The sequence below is a fragment of the Anas acuta genome, chromosome 5 (assembly GCF_963932015.1).
Source record: "Anas acuta chromosome 5, bAnaAcu1.1, whole genome shotgun sequence".
Taxonomy (NCBI): domain Eukaryota; kingdom Metazoa; phylum Chordata; class Aves; order Anseriformes; family Anatidae; genus Anas; species Anas acuta.
Genome location: NC_088983.1, coordinates 52,671,969 through 52,688,425, shown reverse-complemented (window position 1 = coordinate 52,688,425; position 16,457 = coordinate 52,671,969). Strand labels below are relative to the sequence as shown.

At 49.4% G+C, this 16,457-nt stretch overlaps 2 protein-coding genes across 5 annotated transcripts in view; one reads left to right on the top strand and one right to left on the bottom strand.

Annotated features, from left to right (window-relative positions):
* PRDM11 (PR/SET domain 11) overlaps positions 1-13,700 on the bottom strand; it is a 46,424-nt gene extending 32,724 nt beyond the window's left edge. For 2 of the 4 annotated variants that reach the window (XM_068684718.1, XM_068684720.1), the window contains exon 1: positions 12,921-13,364. The gene's annotated coding sequence lies outside the window, so the exon portion shown is untranslated. Of the gene's footprint in view, positions 1-12,920; positions 13,365-13,452 lie in introns of those variants that run through there. The other 2 variants (XM_068684719.1, XM_068684722.1) reach the window with 2 other exon arrangements.
* The window catches only part of TP53I11 (tumor protein p53 inducible protein 11), a 168,790-nt gene that overhangs the window by 55,147 nt on the left and 97,186 nt on the right, over positions 1-16,457 (top strand). The gene's annotated exons all lie outside the window — the stretch shown is intronic.

Genomic DNA, 16,457 nt, shown 5'->3' with positions numbered 1-16,457 from the left:
CAGTTCCCTTCTGTCAGGGAAGCTGGTGGAAGAGCCTATCCCCATCACAACTCTGCTCTGGACATCCTGAAATTCGTGTTCTTAGGTCACAAATCCCCGAGGACAGGAATTTTCTTATGCCACACACGCTTTGTGGACGACTGAGCACCATGGAAATCTGGTCTGCATTTGTACCCTGTTTACAATAAGAAGGAACTCTACTCCCAGCCTTTGTGGCTCTTCTTTGTGCCGAGGGACAAATGATTAATTTTTCCAGCCCAACTTCTCACATGCCAAAGAGCAGCCTGAAAGACCTTTATCATGTGTGTATCAAGGAAGCACTGGTTAATGTTCATACAACACTGAAAGCAAAGCTTCAACCTAAGTACAATCAGATACATGCAGACACCCAATTTATGCCTTTACACCATATCCAGCAGAGGATACACTTTCTTTTAGAATTACTATAGACAGTCAGAAAGAAAGTGACAGGGGTACACGTAATTTCATCAGGCTGAGCCCCTGGTCTGCATTCTCCAGAGAGAGAGGAAAGAGAAAGGTCCCCTCTCCACAGCCAAGGCTACCAGAGGAGAAGGAAAGGTCTTTCCTGAGAAGTCTGCAGCCCAGGAGGAAAAAAGCAGCAGCTGTGTGTATGTGGGGCATTGCTTAAGAAACAAATAGATGGGTGCTGCCCCAGAGCTGACTAGCTGCGGGGCCTGTGCTGGCGCGGGCGAGGCGGATGCTGGCGGTGGGGCAGATGTTCTGCAGTGAACACTGTCCGAAAAAAAATCACACATTCGGGAAGCTTGGAGGACAGGGCATGAGGAATTTCATTGCCCGCAAACCCCAAGGCCTTTTAGTAGGAAGAGCTGCAGACACATGCCCCTGCGAACAGACAATGGCTCTTCCTCTCCCATTCTTCCTTGAGGAGATTCCTGCGTTATGAAGCAAGAGGGACCTCAGGACTGTGCAGCCTGACCTCCCGCGCAATGCAGGCCGTGGCACTTCCTTCAGTGAATTCCTGGCTAAACGACAGAGTATCTCCAAGAAGAGCAAGGAAAAAAAATTAAAAAAAAAAAAGAGAAATGTAGCATTGATTTTACAAATGGAGGTTCCTTGTTTCACCATACGGTGTATTTTCCAGCTCTTTGTTCTCATGGTCCCCCCCGAACTCGCTGCAACTTATCAGCAACATTCCTGCCCAGCACTGACAGCCATGTTCTTGCAGGGACTGCAGCAGTACCTTGCACTAAGATAACACCCTCCCTGCTCCGGCTCAAGATTTCCATGTTTGTGTCCAAGTCCCACATTTACTTTCTGGCCACCGTGCCCGGCTGGGATTTTGTGTTCAGCAAAGCACCGCGCTGCTGTAAGAGTCCTAGCTCCTGCAAAGCTCTCTGAACACCACCCCTGCCAGCACACCTACTGTCACTGCTCCTGGGTGCCTGGTTTTACATACCATACTCATGTAACTTGCTGTTTTCTCACCTAGCAAGCATGAGACCACACCCCTATCAGTAACTTGTTTTTTTTTCTTCATTAGTGACTCTATCAAGCCTTGCGTTGTCCACAAATACCAACACTAATTTTGTGTTTTCTTCCAGGACACCAATAAACTTGTTGATTAGCATTGAGCCAAAAAACTGAATCCCAGCGGACACAACTAGAAATACACCTGATCGAGCATGGGTTCGATGGTTCTCTTCTTGATACTGTGACCTTTTGTTTAGTTGGGTTTCTGTTTATTCAGTGTGACAGGCTGAATCATTCTAGCTGCGTATTCCAGCGACCTGTGGTACAACTTTGTGCATTGAAGACTTAAGACACACCACCGCTTTCACCTTTACTGAGCAATAATAAAGCAGCATCACAAGATGACATCAGGCTTGCAAAGATCTATTTTCCAAAAATCTATACCGATGGATTATTACAAATAATGCTTCCTTTCATCATAGCCAATCAAATCCCTATCAGCTATCATATTATTTTACTGGATGCCAACTTCAGACCAAAGGTAGCCTAATATCCCAGTTTGAACAGATTAAACTTGGTATTAGCTTGCTTATTTATGACTTAAATCACTAGCACAGAACATTATTTTTGTCAGTCTAACTTGTTTTGGATACATTAAAAAAAGTTTCTAGCGTTTACAGCCCACAGAGAGCTGTTCAGCCAGCACTTTTAAAATCCCTCAATTTAAGTTAGCCAAAACAGCCAAAATGTTCTGCTTTAGTAGCTGTTGTTTGGTAATTTCCCAAGCTAATATTACAACAGAAAGCACTATGCTGCTGCTGTAATTGGTATCATCATCCAACTTACCTAGCTTTTCCTTGGGTTGCAGAAAAGAAACATTCATCATTTCGCCAGTTACAGGTACCAGCAGATGACCATGCTTTTAGGACTCCTCAAGTTCCTGATGTATATAAAGCTGTATTTAATTTTTCTAAATTCTACCGCCCTCTGTTTTTTTTGTTTTTTTTTTTCTTTCCTAGTTTTCCACAATTACAAGATTCCAATTCACATTCTTCACTTTTCACTGCCTTCTTCCACTTCATTTTTGGGCAATTTTTATGGCTGTGTTTCAGATAACGTAGATAAGCAATGCATATTCAGAGCAGGCTGCTTTGGTTAACTGCTGAAGGCATTCCCAGGATGTACACGTCCCTGTCACCATCAACACTCTCAGTCCCCTTAACGTCAGCACGCACACAGCCTACTGCAAAATCCCAGCAGTGTGTTAGGGAAGACAATCCCTCGGTCAAAGGGATGCTGTGAATATCCAGTTGCTGTTTACACACAATCCCAAGTCCTTTGGACAGCAGACAGTCATGGTATGACACACAACAACCCTTAGGAGGCCTGGGACACCAGCACGGCTGCTGCAAATCCCAACAGGCACAGGCAGTGCCATGTCATCTCTCCCTTTTTCACTACAAAGCAAGCAAGAACCTGTAACATCACTGCTAGACACACATAAAGATCTTCAGTGGCTTTACCATGTCGCTAACAATAAAGGAAACAGAAGGCACAAGCACATCTGAGCTGTTAACCTCAAATGTGCGAAGAAAAGTCCAAATGGGGTTAAGCATGAACGAACCTGTGAATTCCTGTCCTCAAGAATGCCGTCTTTATCACTGCCCCTCTTGTAGTTATTAGTTAACAGCCACAGACTCTTATCTGTGTGGATCAGGCTCCAAAACAGAGCTTTAATTTTACGTTTTACTGGCGCATTTCCCAGATTTGGACATTCTTGCATGTGAAACAGCCATATAGGAATCCATCCCCTCCTCAGTACACAGCTCGTTCCCTCCATTTCTCACTGCTGGCCTTCTAGAGGTCAGCGCCTCTTCTTTTAAGAAAGATCTTGCATAGCTAGTGTAACATTTTAAAGTGTGGGCCCATGGTTAAAGATGGACTTTAATTCATATGCTTTTTCTACAGTTGCATATTATTACCAGAAATAGTAATCCAGAACACTTGGCTACTGACGAGCGCAGAAGGGGAATAAAGCACTGCATTCAAGGCTCTGTGCTCCCCCCAACAGCCACGAATGACCCATGAGGACCATTTTCCTCAAGGTGCATTCACTTACCAAGGACCTTGGCCATGCCAACCGTTTCAGGTCACTTTATGAGGCATCAGCTGGCTACACAGCTGGCCACGCACGGCCGCAACCCGTGTAAACACCACTGGATCCCGCAGGATGAGAGTGGGAACCACTTTGTTCAGAGGAGGTCCCTGTCCACAGAAGGACACTAACCCCATGCTACGACGGGAAAATTGCTTCTAAGTCAACAGCCTTGGCTTAACATCCCCCTGCTGAAGTATGATGTTGGGGGAGAAGCTGTCCTGCAGCCGGTGGCACAGCTGAGTAATGTCCTGACACGGTGACACCGGTGACCTGCCTCCTCACCTGCTGCCGGGCTCTTCCTCAGAACAGGGCTGAAATGCATCCAGCTGCACAAGGTTGAAAGCTGGGGCACTCGCAGATTCAAACTTTGTGAACATTATAGTGGCATGGGCGATGTAGGATTTGAGCAGCATGGGCTGCAAACATGACTTGTTTTAAACATTGCCAATTACTTCACTACGGTTGGTAGCCATAAACTCACTGAAGAGAAGTATGACACATTTTGTTTGAGTTTAAACTCTCAAAACACTGAAGAAGATCAGGACTGCACGAAAGACAACTGGAAACACCACTGATTTTGCTGCAGTTTTCTGAAGAAGTTTTAAGAACAACCTTCAAAACCACAGGACTTCAAACAGTTTCACAGCAGGGAAGGCTGAGAGTTGTCAGTGGTTTCAGCAACCTGCTCGAGACCAGCATCTGAAGTGACAAACAGCATTTGGGTGCCGTGACACTGAGTTCCCAGCATTATCCTCACTGCATAAGGGCCAAGGACAGGGAAAGTCCTGTTTGCCAGCCTGGAACTCCTCCTTTCATTTCCAGTAGACCCAAGACACATTCTCACTGTCACTCTTGTAAGGTCTGTTAACAAAATGTGCCATGATCTACATCAGGACAGACAAATTCTGGAGGACTAAGAAGGAAAACAAATGTCTACAATAATCCCTGAGTTAGTCTGAATTAGTTTGTCTTATTGAACCCATGGTTGCTCCTAGTCAAGGTGGAAAACACCGCTGACTTTACAGAATTTACCACAAAAACCTGTAGTATGGTCAGTTCAGAGCGTTTACCCTTTGTTGGTCCAAGAGCATCACGGCACAACAGCAGTCTCTGCAAACTGGATTATTTGGCGCAACTTCTGCACATTAAGTGTTGAGTAAGGAGATATTTGCACAGCAGGATGCTGACAAAGTAAAGCTCCCATGCAACCTAAGCCTCTCAAACAGTGCAGCACGCTATGGAGTAAAGACAGCTGCTCACTGCAGCTAGAAGAATTTGCAAGGGACTTGCACTTTTAACGTACATTGAAAATTCCCTTCAACTGAAAGCTTCTCTTTTTGGTGTATTTGGCTCTTTGCACTGATCTCCATGATTCATAGTTTAAGGGCAGAAGGGAGAATTAGGTCAACCTGACTGATCCCCTCCAAGTCACATGCCCTTACCTTTAGCCTATAAAGGGGACGAAATCTCCATCTGAGTCTGGCTAGGGGAAGAGGAGCCAACAGAAGTTCATTTCAATTGTTAATCACTGCTGCTGACAAGTTATATATGAATCTTTCAAGTTTTGGGCACCAGTCAGCAGTTCTTTTAAAGGGCCCTGCAACCTTGTGGAAAAGGCTGAAACACCCAGCATGTTGGGGGGCTGCTTTGAGCAAACAGAAAGATTTGCTTCCAGGGTTAATGGCTGTAAGAAACCTCACCATCTTTGGTCAGGAGTGCCAGTTGCACTTCTTCGCCTTTGGCTTCCTCAGCATAATATATACGTACGTGTACGAAGTTAAACAAACAGGAACAAAAATCTGGTACTAAAACAAGATGCCACTCAAACAACATTTTTCTCCCCAAGGGCAGAGAAAGAACACAACCAAGTGGCAGATGTAAGCCTTGTTCCTTAAGGCACTACTGGGAGGTGTTTGGATAGCAGCAGCGATAAGCACTGAACAAAAACACATCGGTGGCTCAGTTCAGTACGTGTCCCCATCCAGCATTCTCAGCTTTCCAACAATTTTCATCGTTCTTCTGTGTCACTGTTCCAATTTGCTGTACGTTATTTTAAGATGCTGGCACTGGAAAGCCACGCTGATGTAAGAGTGAATCTGAAGTAAACATAAGGGCTACAGACATAAAACTGCCTCCGTACCCCTATTCATTACTTCCCCGCCGGTGTGCCCAGACTTGCGGTAGTCTTTTTCAGCCGTGACTTGGCACAGAAAGCTCCGCAGAGCTGCCTGCCCCTTCTGACCCCTCTGCTCTTGCAAGGGATGGCTTGGGATGCAGCCTCCCGTTTCACAGGTTGTGTTCAGGCCGTTCCTCTCCATGGTCATAGCTCTCCACTTGTCTATATGAAAATGGTTTTATTTTCTGTATGTTTTTTTGCTTTATATATAAGGGTCCGTTTACCAAAACTCATTACTCCACAAAGCTGTCCTGCCCTTGTCAATAGCTACAGTTCACCAAACTCTTTTCAGCTACACATTTCACCGGTGATGAGTCACGCTGTCTTCTGCATCATTGAGTAGGTGTCAAACAGAATTGGCTTCTTTCTTCCCCTCAGTTCAAGGGAAGGGTCACCAAGTCTACTTCTTTGAAAATGCAGGCTCCGCGTATCACGTTGCGGAGACTCTTCTGTAAAACGATCAAGCTCTAGCTTAAAATAGCTGAATTATTTGCTCCCTTCGTCTAAGGTGGCAACGCCAGGCTTGATCTTTCAGCGGTGAAAAACCGTTTTCTATATTCACCTTAACGTTAAACCACAAACGGCTGATTTATTTGTGTGCTAATGCTGTCCTTCAGCTTAGCGTATCCTTCATCCTCCTTACTGTTTATACTGCCGCTTCAGTTTATTTATTGGATGCTGACTCTCTATCAGTCACTACCTTCAGTTCCTAAGCCACTTGTATTTTTACTGGTATTCTTTGGCATCGGATATTAATTGGGTTCTCTTGCACCGAGTTAACTGCCTTATGTAGTATCTAAGTGTATCACGACTACTTAGCTTTCTTTAAACCAAATTTTTTGAAGTTTCTTGAAGAATAAAAACTGACCTGTTAGAGGGGTAGAAGACACTCCCTGTAACATCAATCACTTTCAGCTGAACTTCAGTCAAGTTTAATTAATCTCTTTACATTTACCCAGGGCTGACAGCACGCTATCCAACCCATCACCTCCTTGGCCATCTGCATGGCCATTTTCAGAACCGTCCCAACACAATCACTCTTCCAGTCTCCTGGACCTTCTGTGATACACAAAAAGAGATGAAATATGATCATCAGCAACCTCGAGACATCCCTCGTTAACACAGCGCCTGCTTTGCTTCAAAGGAAGGTGCTCAAGTGGCCTTCTATTACTCTCATCCGTGGAAAGACTAAAAAGGCTGGAGCGAGGCCACGCTCGGTGCCAGGCTGAGCCACCACAGCTCAGTGTCCAGCCAGCCCAAAACCTCCCGTGGGTCAGCAACACCAGCGTTTCATGAAGTTTAACACTGGCGAGGTAAAAAGGGAAAGGAAAGGGAAGGGAAGGCATGGGGGCGGGCAGGAAGCAAACCCAAGTCGCTGCTTTCTAAATAGCAGATGTGGCTATTCTGGCGAGCAAACTTCCACCTCAATTTCTAACCCACAAAGATGGGAAATGATTCATGAAAAATCAACAGGATAAAATTAGCTGGAAGGCAGAGAGATAATTCATGCAACCCAACCGTCACGGGCTGGAGTGCCAGCACTACCAGCGCTGCCTGGCATTTCAGCCTCCGGTGCCCTTCAGTGACTGGCATCCGGCCAGCGATCAGCCTCACATATATTTCCTTACTGTCTAAATTAGCTCCTCTGGAGAGCACATCCATCTTACAACAACACAGCCTTTCACTCAACGCTTTTCTAGGAGCTTTCTTTTTTTCTTTTTTTTTTTTAAAATGTTACCTGAAGTACTCTGCCTTTTTTTCTTCCACTGGTGGTAGATGGGATGGACTGGCAGGACAGACAGGCTTGCACACGCGTGCAAAGCACAGCCAAGCTACGCACGAAATCCAAACCCATCAAGCCAGAAAGCTCAGTGCATGTCAGCAGAGCACCCTGTCCCTGCACCAAGGCAGCAATAACTGAGCCCCCGTCCGCCTTTATGCACACCAGTGTATACACACACCTTAATAATGCTGGCGATTTTTGAGAAACTGCCCCTAAATTCTGTCACATGGAAAGCACAAGCCACAAAACACAATTTTATCCTTGATACGGCCACGTGACATCAAGTTTCTCGAGCAGCCGGCACTACTCACAGATCACAACCCACAGCTCTTTGCCCTAACAGCAGGTGAGACACCTCCCCCACCTCCATCAGCCCTCAGGACTTCCAGTAGGTTTCTGGCCACTGTGCAAGACCCCTTCCTTCCCACCACCCCAAGGAAAAGCTTCAGGAACCAGCTGCCAAAGCCTCTGCAGCCCAGAGCAGTGACACCTCCAGGCAGGCTGTCTCAGCCGCAAGGGGGGTCCCCATTCAGCTGGGATGTAATGTCAATATGAAATCCTGCTCTGGTGCCATTTATCCATTTGGTACCGTAACGTTTTTGTTGAAGGATGTTACGTGACAGCTCCTGGATGCTTGTTATAGTGGTGTCACCCTCCTTGGGCTACAGGACACAGCAAGCAGCTCCTTTCTTTGTACAGATTCAGCCTTCTGCCTCCATCCCCTCCAAGCTACTTGGTGGGAAAGTGAAAAGATACCCGTAAATCGTACTCTTAACTGTTTCTAAAACACTAACAAACTAACTCACCCCATGAAAGGCACCAATGAACACACGGAGCAGAATGAGCACCAATCAACGGCTCTACAAAATGCAGGGAAAGCAAAAGCAAAAGCCATATTTATTTCTCCTCGTTTCGTACCCTCTTGCAGGCCATTAGGGAGATAAGATCTCACAGCACAACAGACATTATTCAGGGCTGGTAAATCTGTCTACAGGTTAGGGGCTCATGTTACACCGCTTGGATGAGTACTGGCTGAGCGTGGGTCACACCGACCCTCTTTCCTTGGTGCAGGCAGCAGTCCAGATACTCCCAGTGTCAGATCTGCCAAGAAATCAGATATCCGTGTGCTGAATTCACCACCACCACCACTTGATCTGCACATTCCCTTCTATACAGAGAGCAAGGGGTGTTCAGATCCTGCCTATCCTAATGCAGCAAAAAGTTTCCAGCAGGAGCTAAGCGCCTCTGGTCTACCCCCTTCAACACCCCCCCGTCAAGTGTCTTCGAGGTAAAGGTGTCAGGTTGCCCAGAAATAGCTAATCCTTTACACTACGGGCATTTTTAAAACGCTGATTAGTGGAAGCACAGAAGAGCTCATTCAATTCCCGTCCAAAGAGAAGAGGGGGCACGTCACCGTGACTTCATGCACGCGAGTCACTGGCATGCTACAAAAATTCACTGACTACACCAAGAGAGCTCAAAGGCAACATTTCAACACCTGACGACCGAGTGAGACCTGGTTAAAAGGAAACACAACCACCAGTTAAGTCCCTCAGACCTAAGGAGCACACGTTAACATCTGATTTAGTTGGTGCTAGCTCTCAACACGTCTAGGAGGCGCAGTAAGTGGATCCACCTTTCTGGAGGTGCTGGCCTTGCAACAGCAACGCAGCGCTGGCTGGCGAGGTTCTGCACAAGAAGTCAGGTACTGCTGACTTCTTCAGTCAGTCCGACACTACGTGGTTTAGGAAAAAATTGTTAAGGAACAATGCAACTTATACACTGTACATAAAGTTTTCTTTGTAAGGGGAACAAAAATTCAGTAAGTGATTTGTTTCTGTTCTTCAAAAGCTGATTGACCTCATATGGGCTCAAATAAAAAATCAACACCAAAAAAATCAAAAAAACAAACGCTGCATGCCTAGGCAAGTACACAGCTCCAGAATGTATGTTATTGTTCACAAAAGTATGTCATCAATACCATTTTTTCCTTTAGCTTCCAAGTGCTTTCATTAATTTCCTCTGAATGAAAAGACTGGGCTCTGCAAACTGTGGCATATTTAACTTCTGCATCAGCCTTTCCAAGCAAAATGTCTCCAATTGAAGGAGAGCAGCAGACCTAATGAAGTACTCCCTAGTAGCTTGGGAAAGAAAAAATCAAAACAAACACCACAAGAACAGAGTACACAGACGCCAGCAAGTCAAGGATTATCCAAATGAAAGGTGTGAAGAGGGATGTGCTCGGAGTGAAAAGGTAACCCCAGCCAAACTTAGGACACCTTTCAAGAAATACAGTATGTACACCTCGTCTGCTCAGCTATTTGAGGCTCCGGGTGTAGGACTGCATTTCACTGCACTCAGTTTATTATGATATAGTTTACACGACACATTTTCAAAATAAAGCTTCGTTGTACGGAGTGGGAATGCGCTGGACAACATTTCAAGTCGATTATCAGCCTGGAAACAGCTGATGTCCCTGGCCAACATCAGCTCCAATTACTGGCCTTCAAAATGATACGCTCCGAAGCTGCGTGCCCGCAGCGCTCCGATGCTCGCTGAGAAGGGTGCAAGCACTGCTCCCAGGTGTGCCCTGCCCGCAGATGCAGTGCTCCTGATGTTCAGTGCTTGGCCTCGCTGCTGAAGCTCATTTCAGTGCCCCCTCGGGCTAACCCTTCCTGCAGCACCGCTGCCAGCACAGTACTGGAGAGCAGGCTCCTGAGAGAGGTGCTGAATTTTGGAAATCCTGCCTCCACCTCCCTCTGACAGTCACAACCCGAGGCACCTACGCTTTTTATAAAGCCTTCAAAGGGAAGACACTCACTTTCAATGTTAAAGATCCACCAGCTTAGACTCCTTCACCAGTAATCCTCACGTTCATACAAGTGCCTAAAGCACATTTCAGAAAATGCAGGAATTACAAGTAACTACCACGGCGTGGGACATGGTACAATTTGCCCACTAACAGAAACCATAGATTCACTGATCAGACCACGGAAGTAAAACTATTCTGGCTGAAAAGCCAAAGCCTAAGGAGGAAAAAAAGAAAAGGGGCAAATAAACGAATCCATTTGTCAGCGTGCTCAAATGGGACGACTTCCCTTACGATACCCTTCTGATGGGCCCCTTATTGATGGCTGTTTGCGACCGAGGGACTGTGCTGAAGCGCTGCTCTGCAGTATGCATTACCGATCCCTCTCCAGAGGCTGCCAGATTCTGCAGATTGCAGCTTAAACCTTAAATTATATGTATAATGTTTTTACCTTCTGACTGCAGAGAAGCTGTTCCGAGTATGAAAGGCTGGACGGCTGCCTCCCCGTGTTGCGGACAGAGGAGCCCTTTGAACAACAGCTCTCGGGGATGTAGGCTATCCTGCTCACACAAGCACAGCATTGACCAGGAAGCATAATGGCAAAGGTTTAAGTGTCAATATTTTGAATTGCTTCACTGTCTCTCGGCAGAAACATAGAGGTTCTTGCAATTATGTCCGCAGTTTGGGATGGAAGGAGGAAAAACGCCAGTGCTACCCTCACCAGCTCTAGCTTAAGTCAGAAACCCACATGGTAAGGACAGCGACTAGATGTGTGAAGATCCACACTGCAAACCCAACTCTAGACGACAACTCAAAATTTGCACCCCTTCCCCTCTGTTTGCTTCCCTCCCTGCTCTCAGCCTTCCCAATCCTCTCTGGTATCAGTGCAGTGCCTGCCAACCGCGTGATGGGCATCTTAAAGACAAACATCTCTAACGTGGGATGCTCGTGCTGCCCTCCTCACCAGGTCACTCCTCCACCCACTTTGCCTGCCCTCACCTTCCCGAGAAGCCATGCAACTGTTTTGTGTTTTCCACAGCACTTTGCTCAGCCTCTTCTACCTGCAAACTTTCTGTTTCTGGAGCACTTTTCCCTAACCTTCTTTCTGAAGATGCTGCTCAGCAAGGCAAGAGCCCGCCTCTCGCCCTGTCCTCTGTTTTTATTTCAGGAGGTTGGACTCGCTACTGGAATCCACTTTCACCGGCAAGTTCAGCCAGGAGGGATCCTCGAAAAGCAACATTTCACAGCGTCATTTTAGAAGGACCACTGCTCCACAGGCTTTATTTTTTCTCCTATTTACGAGAACCCTCAGCAGCAGAAAAGAGGTCACCGGGAGAACGGAAGAGTCAGCGCCTGTGAAATTAAAGCCTTCTTCACCCGACTACTGCAGAGGAGGTCAGCGCAGAAGACGACGACGCTAAAACTGCCTGCAGCGAGCGGCACGGCATTTCTGCTCCACGCCACTTCCCCCTGCACCGCAGGGCTTCAGGCAGCAGCGCCACAGAGAAGTGCTGGAGGTGAAATACTTCAAGAAGCAGAGACACAACGGGGGAGACGCTGAGCAGGGACGCTCGTGGCCCTGGCACTTGCTCTGTGACAGCGTGGGGACACGTGCTGGCTCCTGGTCACCAGACGTGTCCCTACCTCAGCCCTGCGGCTGAAGGGCCAGTGCTCGGAGAGCTCCAGGCTGCAGTAAGGAGAACCTCAAGCCTACCCCGTTAAAGAGCCCGGATTTCTCCAACTGCCAGAAAGCTGCAACCCAAATCGAGGACGGAAAGCTGTTTTTGCTTGTTTTGGCATTCTCAGGAAGGCTGGTTGTTCGCAGGGCTCGGATGCACGTTCCCAACGCCAAGCTGGGAACCCACACCAAGAGCTCCCACCTGCCCCCCCACCACCGGGAGCAAGCCTTGGGGCTCCACACCAAGCTCCAGCAGCTGCCTTCTTCCCCCTGGAGCCCCCCCAGCTCATCTGTGGCGCTATAACTCGGTTATAACTCGGTTACCGACCCCAAACCCCTCATTTTGACGTTCAGCCTCTCCACACAAGCCTCCACACAAACCCCACCACGACCACTTTAATGACGTTACCCCAATATCCCCAACTTTACACATTTCCTGCTGCTGAAGCAGCGCGGAGCCCCCCACCTCAGCACCCCCCCTCCCCTCCCCTCCCCTCCCCTCAGCCCCTCCCCTCCGGGCGCTCCCGGCCGCGGCCCCCGGGGAGCCCCTGGCCGCTCCGCCCCGCCCCCTGCCGCCCGCCCCCGCCGCCCATTGGCTGCCGGCGCTGTCACTCAGCGGACGCGCGCCCGCCGCCGCGGCGCGGGCGGGAGGGGAGCGGCGGGGCCGGGAGGAAGAGGAGGAGGAGGAGGAGGAGGAAGAGCAGGGGGCGCTACCTGGCCACGGGTCGCCGCCGCCCCACCGCGGCCACCCCCAGGCGCGACCCCCGGGCGGGGCCCCCGCGCTGCTGCCCTCCCTCCCTCCCTCCCTGCCGTCCCCCGCAGCCATTTTCGTGGCCACCTTGGCTACCAGCGGGGCTGACTCACCTCGGCGCTGCGGGCGCGGGGGGCCCGCCTCGGCGTCCCGGGGGCGGGGGGGGGGGGTGCCCGCTCCGCACCGGGGTGTGGGGGGGCCCGGCTGGCTGCGCCCTGCCTCCCCGCCGCCCCGCCGGCCCCGCTCGCTAGGCGCAGGCGAGGACGGGTCCCGGGGCCGGGCCGGGCTCGGCGGAGGCGGCGGCGGCTCCCTCCCTCCCGGCCGTGACCACCATCTTATTAGCACAGGAAATGACATGGAGAACGGAAGAGAGGGGCGTTCGGGGGCCGAGCCCGGGGACCCCCCGAACCGGCGGGGGGAGGCGCCGCCGGCCCGCCCGGCTTGGCTTGGCCCGGCCCGGCCCGCTGGGGCTCTCCCGGGGCCGTGCCTGTGAACGCCCGCCCCGGTGCTTGGCGCCCGAGGTGAAGCGAGAAGCGGGGGGAAAAAAAAAAAAAAAAAAGAAAAAAAAAAAAAAAGAAAAAAACATGCACAAAGCAGGAAAAAAAAAAATAAAGCGAGGAAACCCAAACCGCCCTCAATTCCCACCTCCTGCTCCGGAGCCTGCGAGTTCCGCGCCGAGCCGGCGGCGATCTGCTCGCCCGCAGCCGCCCCGGCCGGGCAGGGACTCGGGGGGGGCTTTTAAGGACGGAGGAGCCGGCGGCCGAGGGGCCCCGTCCCGTCCTGTGCCCTGCCGGGCTCCCCCCGTGCTGCCCGCCCGCCGCCGCGGCCACCACCTGCCGCCGGGCCGGGCCCGCCGGGCCGCCCCCCCGGGGAGCTCGGGGACAGGCGGGGGAGCGGCCCCCGGCCGCAGCGAGGGGGCTCCTGCGGGCTCCTGCGGGCTCCTGCGGGCTCCTGCGGGCTCCTGCGGGCTCCTGCGGGCTCCTGCGGGCTGTGGGTGCCCCTGGTCCTGCCGGGGTGTCATTGCCCCCCGCAAGGCAAAAGGCGAGCCTAGGGATTCGTTTCTAATCCCCCCTTTCCCCCCCACCTCAAAATAAAACCACCAACAAAACACAACCCACCCGACAGCAATAAGAAGGACCCGGCCCCCCGAGCTCTGCGCAGAAATCATGGGCAGCGTGATGACTGACAAAAAGTAGGCATAATTTAATAAAGAGAGGAAACATGTCTCACCAATAAAGCAAATTCTAAATAAAACCATCTGCGAGCGTTAAACTTGAAACAATGCGAACTGCCTGGCTGCTTTGCCAAAAGAGGCACAGTGGGGGGTAAAGCGAGGGATAGATAAATGGCCGTAATTTTTCAGTTCCTTTGGTTGACAATGAGCTTGTATGTGAACAGGGCTGTGGTGGCAATGTACATGCTCCGGTGCTCGGAGCTACTTCCCTTTTTCTGCAGCCCTGAGAAATACCCTTGTCTGCAGTCCCAAGAAATACAGATCTTCCCTAATCCTTGCCATCCTGCTGTAAAGGGACGGGACGAGGTGTGGAATGGCGAATAGCGAGGACATAACCTCAGCAAAATCAAGGCCTGCTCCTGCCACCCGTGAGCTGCTTCCACTGCTGTCACTGAGGGCTTGGGGGTGGCAGGGCTTCAGGACCAGGTCGTGGTATGTTACTCGAATTGGCTAAAGATACTGTCTGGCCAAACAATGAGGAAAGTAATCAACACAAGTGCAGAACGAGCTTGCTTTACAGCAGCAGCACGGATGATTATTTTGAAGTTTAAATGAGTGCTGTTCGTCAGGTCCCCAGCTGCGGTACGCTTTTTGTTCCCCATTTCTAACCTCTCCAGGGAGGATTCCTTCTCAAAGGGTAAACGTGCTGTGTAATTTTACCCTTACCAGTAACCACAGATAGATGGACTTTGAGGCACTTGCACTTGCCTGGGACAGGCATACCATAAGCTGTCAGCACCTTCAGACTCCTCAGAAATATTAGAGATCCTAGCAGAGCTGCTCTAGTTTGCAGTTTCTGTCTATGTGCTGAAATGTATGAGAACACTCCGCTGGCAGCCAGGAGGACAATGGGCTTGTAAATATGACTGATGAATGAACTGCGAGAAAAAATAATAATTAAAAACACAATAAAAATCATGGAAGTAATACAAATGCCTGCTGAATGCCATGTTAATTTGAAGTAATAGTTTTGTCATAACTGTTGCAGTCTAAGGCGGTAAGAGCAGGCTCAAAGGGAGGCATAAAGCTTTTATTTACAAAGAAAATTAAATATTTAAGTACAATATAAATAACAGCTATTATGGCTCCTTGCAAACACGGGCACGCTAATTTATTGGGAGGGAGTTCTCTTGTCTTAAAGTGTGTCCCTATGTGTTTAATAGTCAGGCAGTAAAATCACCGCAAAGAAGATTTTGCATCTTTTCTGTGGAGAAACTAGGCACATAAGGACCACAGACTGAGGTATCTCTGGAAAAAAACTACCTTTTTGGCTCGGAAAGGCACCCCCCTTCTTCTGCAAACTGCCCCCTCCCTCATTAAGAAGACATAGGATTAATTTTTGCATTCATGTGCTTCAGCACTTCTCCTTGCTGGACTCACTAGTGTTCAGACCCCATTCTGCCACCCACCGCAAGTCCCCTCCATCTGCTGCGCTCTCAGGAAATAAAAGTATTATAAATGGCAACGTCAGTTAGGAATGAGGTAATTAGGTGTCAATTTTTCGGTTTTAGACCGTCAGATCTCTTCCTTCATGAACTGCTGGATGGTCTCCCAGAGAGACAAAAGGGTTCCTTTACTGACACCGAGCTTTTAGCCTATGGCGTAAAAAATATTGTGCACAAACGTGGATAAAACAGAATCTGGCTTGTCAACAACTGTGTTTAAATGTCCGTCAGCATTTGTGGTGCTGGTGGGGACCTCTTTCAGCTGGAAGGTCTGACCCCTGCCACGCGAGCTGCTGGATGTTCTGTGCACCACAGCATTCCCTAAAAATTCCCTAAAAACCCTCGGGGTTTTTAGGCACCCTGTGAGGAGGGGGGATGCCAGGCTGGGTGGGGGGTTCCTCCTGCTGGCTGTCAACCACAGGGGACCCAGGGAGAGGCCGAAAAGCATTCAGTTTCTTCTAGAAGTCCACATACAGTGTCCATCACATAGCTATGTGACCACAGGACATGGTGTCCATAGCAGGGGGCTCACGTCTGCTCTCCAGGCTTCGAGGAAGGAAAAAGGAAAGGAAAATTGTGCAGCCATTAACTAAACGACGCTTTTTCCTCACATGGAAAGGGCTCGGATTGTCAGGACTGTCACGTTGGTGCTCTTATGAAGTGCAAAATGAGCTGCTTGGTGAGTCTGCCAGCCAGCTTTTAGCTCTAGAAGCAACAGGGAGAAGCCACACGAAAATTAAGGGCATTTCTCTTCTACACTAATGGTTGTTGGATAGAGAATCAGAATAGAGGTTTTTCCCTTTGAAAATCTGAAAAAGTCCCACGAAAAAAAAAAAAAAGGCAGAAAAAGGAAATTACATGACTAAGAAGGAAACCCAGCCAGAAACTCCCAGTTACCTCCCAGGGACCGCAGCAGGGTGGGACAGGCCCTGAAGGAGGTGTGGGGAAGAGCTCTTTGAAAGCAGGTGTCT